General features: G+C 35.5%; 1 long non-coding RNA gene across 2 annotated transcripts; it reads left to right on the forward strand.

The window, feature by feature from the left end:
- The first annotated feature begins 283 nt into the window (after nucleotides 1-283).
- LOC134530829 (uncharacterized) lies at nucleotides 284-2,621 on the forward strand. Of its 2 annotated transcripts, XR_010074875.1 has the most exons (4): nucleotides 284-434; nucleotides 1,334-1,513; nucleotides 1,747-2,339; nucleotides 2,573-2,621. It is a non-coding gene; the product is annotated as an uncharacterized LOC134530829 (long non-coding RNA). The 2 variants fall into 2 exon arrangements; XR_010074874.1 differs by lacking the exon at nucleotides 284-434 and having other exon boundaries at nucleotides 999-1,513.
- The last annotated feature ends 941 nt before the right edge of the window (nucleotides 2,622-3,562 follow it).

The raw sequence follows: 3,562 nt of genomic DNA on the forward strand, positions 1-3,562 counted from the left end.
TTTGCTATAATGTGACAAATCTCTCAAGGACGTCCAAAAAGGGATTTGTTTTTTGGAACTTTCAAAGAAAATTAGTATATAACATTAAAAGACGTCCATTTATTAACACAGACTTGTTAACTATCGTCACATTTGTTTTTTTCTTTTATTTACGAGAATATCATTCATGAACTGATCTTTTTAAATGTAACCAAAACATTTTGGCTTTCTGTAACACGCCATTATTGGGCGAATTCAAAATTATCACTTTAATATTTTTCTTTCCACAGTCACGAAAGAAATGCTATTCTGCACTCCCAAGAATACACTGAAGTGGAAACCGACGATGCTACAAAACATCCTTCAACTCCTAGGGATGGTGACGTGCATGTGACAGAGCACTTTAGTCATTTTAGCGACGATTTAAAATTTCCTGTTGATCAGCTCATGCGCCTGTAAGTATTAGCCACGCAAGTAATCACATAAACTTTCAAATGTGAAAATTTTTGTAACGCTATAGAGCATCCCACTCTTAGATTGCAGTGTGGAAGTAAATGGGCGCATTCTCTCTCTCTCTAACACACGCCAACTGCCGTTAGCGCTGTCCTTGTTTATTCGTGCGTTGTTGCCAAATATCATACGAAAAAAAAAAATTAATTTTTCGGACCCACCTTTTTTGCATATTGTACAGCATCGAAATACGCATCAGCCAATGCATATTTTGCATACTTAATAACATTTCAAGTGTCCGAAAAAATTAAAAAACCTAACTTCTTCATTGCGAACTGTTCCGAAGTATTCCAAAATGTTTCACATCAATAAAAAGGTAACCTACAGATATATTTGGTCCAGATTTTTTTCGTTGATAAATTCATGTCTTAGGACGCCACCGAACAAATTTCGAAACAAAAACTCTTAATGTTTCAGTTATATAAATTTATTTATATACTGAAATGCATTTACTCACAAACTGAAACATCAAAAAGTTGATCAGCGGCAAAGTTTTTTGTTATTATAGATAGATGGGGGAAGAAAGCGAGAAAGATGTTCCAAATGAATTGAATTTGTTTTTAAAAAAAGAAACAATTCAATTACTCCTACAGTTTCCGTGTCCATAGCTGTTGAAGACGCGTCTTATGAGTGCACGAGCGCGCGGTAAAAGACGTTCGCTCACAAACTGCCGGCCGGCGCAGTGTTAATAAGTCACAGGAAGGTGTGTTTAGATAAGTGGGGTTCAATATTTTAACCTGTATATCATTATTAATAACATTTTTAGGATAATAATCAACTGAATTTATATTCACAAACAATGATATGAATTTGACTTTTACAAAGACATGCTATCACTTTTCAGAAGTTCTACACCCACAAGAAAGAATGGAGACCCAAGTAACGTAGGCGCAACAGGATCTGATGGATCGATATTGTTGGATATGGACACTTGTCAAATAAACGTTATTGAAAGTGCATATACCGAGCCTAGTGCAGCAAACGATTCTTTAGCGAGTCAGGAAGTTTCTCGTTATTTGCTGCCGTAAGTACAACATATTTCTGTATTTTACATATGCTTCTTTATACAGGGCATATTTCAGTTACTATTAGCGAAAAGAAATGTCTACAGTGTCTTGTTTTTGCTACTGTTACTGTAAGGTAATGTCAAATAGCTGTTACATGAGCGAAAACTCTCTTTTGCGTCAAATACATTTCACATACAATGGTGGGTTTATATAATTCATCTTTACGCGAATACATGCTATCATTTTTCAGAAGTTCTACACCCACAAGAAAGAATGGAGACCCAAGTAACGTAGGCGCAACAGGATCTGATGGATCGATATTGTTGGATATGGACACTTGTCAAATAAACGTTATTGAAAGTGCATATACCGAGCCTAGTGCAGCAAACGATTCTTTAGCGAGTCAGGAAGTTTCTCGTTATTTGCTGCCGTAAGTACAACATATTTCTGTATTTTACATATGCTTCTTTATACAGGGCATATTTCAGTTACTATTAGCGAAAAGAAATGTCTACAGTGTCTTGTTTTTGCTACTGTTACTGTAAGGTAATGTCAAATAGCTGTTACATGAGCGAAAACTCTCTTTTGCGTCAAATACATTTCACATACAATGGTGGGTTTATATAATTCATCTTTACGCAAATACATGCTATCATTTTTCAGAAGTTCTACACCCACAAGAAAGAATGGAGACCCAAGTAACGTAGGCACAACAGGATCTGATGGATCGATATTGTTGGATATGGACACTTGTCAAATAAACGTTATTGAAAGTGCATATACCGAGCCTAGTGCAGCAAACGATTCTTTAGCGAGTCAGGAAGTTTCTCGTTATTTGCTGCCGTAAGTACAACATATTTCTGTATTTTACATATGCTTCTTTATACAGGGCATATTTCAGTTACTATTAGCGAAAAGAAATGTCTACAGTGTCTTGTTTTTGCTACTGTTACTGTAAGGTAATGTCAAATAGCCGTTACATGAGCGAAAACTCTCTTTTGCGTCAAATACATTTCACATACAATGGTGGGTTTATATAATTCATCTTTACGCAAATACATGCTATCATTTTTCAGAAGTTCTACACCCACAAGAAAGAATGGAGACCCAAGTAACGTAGCCGCAACAGGATCTGATGGATCGATATTGTTGGATATGGACACTTGTCAAATAAACGTTATTGAAAGTGCATATACCGAGCCTAGTGCAGCAAACGATTCTTTAGCGAGTCAGGAAGTTTCTCGTTATTTGCTGCCGTAAGTACAACATATTTCTGTATTTTACATATGCTTCTTTATACAGGGCATATTTCAGTTACTATTAGCGAAAAGAAATGTCTACAGTGTCTTGTTTTTGCTACTGTTACTGTAAGGTAATGTCAAATAGCTGTTACATGAGCGAAAACTCTCTTTTGCGTCAAATACATTTCACATACAATGGTGGGTTTATATAATTCATCTTTACGCAAATACATGCTATCATTTTTCAGAAGTTCTACACCCACAAGAAAGAATGGAGACCCAAGTAACGTAGCCGCAACAGGATCTGATGGATCGATATTGTTGGATATGGACACTTGTCAAATAAACGTTATTGAAAGTGCATATACCGAGCCTAGTGCAGCAAACGATCCTTCGCTTACACATGAAGTTCCTCTTTCACCACTGCCGTAAGTAGAGAACGTGTTACTGCGTTTAATTTTTCTGGTTGTTGATAAGTATAAATCTCTAACAAGAGAGATTTAAAATATTGCAATGGAGCAGTATTTCATTCTATTTAATTAAGTTTTATGTAAGAGTTTGATAATTGTGGTACAATTAACTCTTGTAGAAACATATCATTTGCTCAAATAGATGTGTGAAACATGCCTCGTGGGCCTATGCTGCTTGAATATTTTTGTTTCCAAAATTATTATTAATTGGTAAATAAACATTAATGAATACCAATCATTTTTGGCATTTCCGGAACAAATTCTGGAATACCATGCGCTTATATTATGTCGAACTATGGTCGAATAGAATTTAGGCTACAATGGAAACCATAGTGTAGCCTACTTAAATTTTTCT

Source organism: Bacillus rossius, chromosome 3 (genome assembly GCF_032445375.1).
Source record: "Bacillus rossius redtenbacheri isolate Brsri chromosome 3, Brsri_v3, whole genome shotgun sequence".
NCBI lineage: Eukaryota > Metazoa > Arthropoda > Insecta > Phasmatodea > Bacillidae > Bacillus > Bacillus rossius.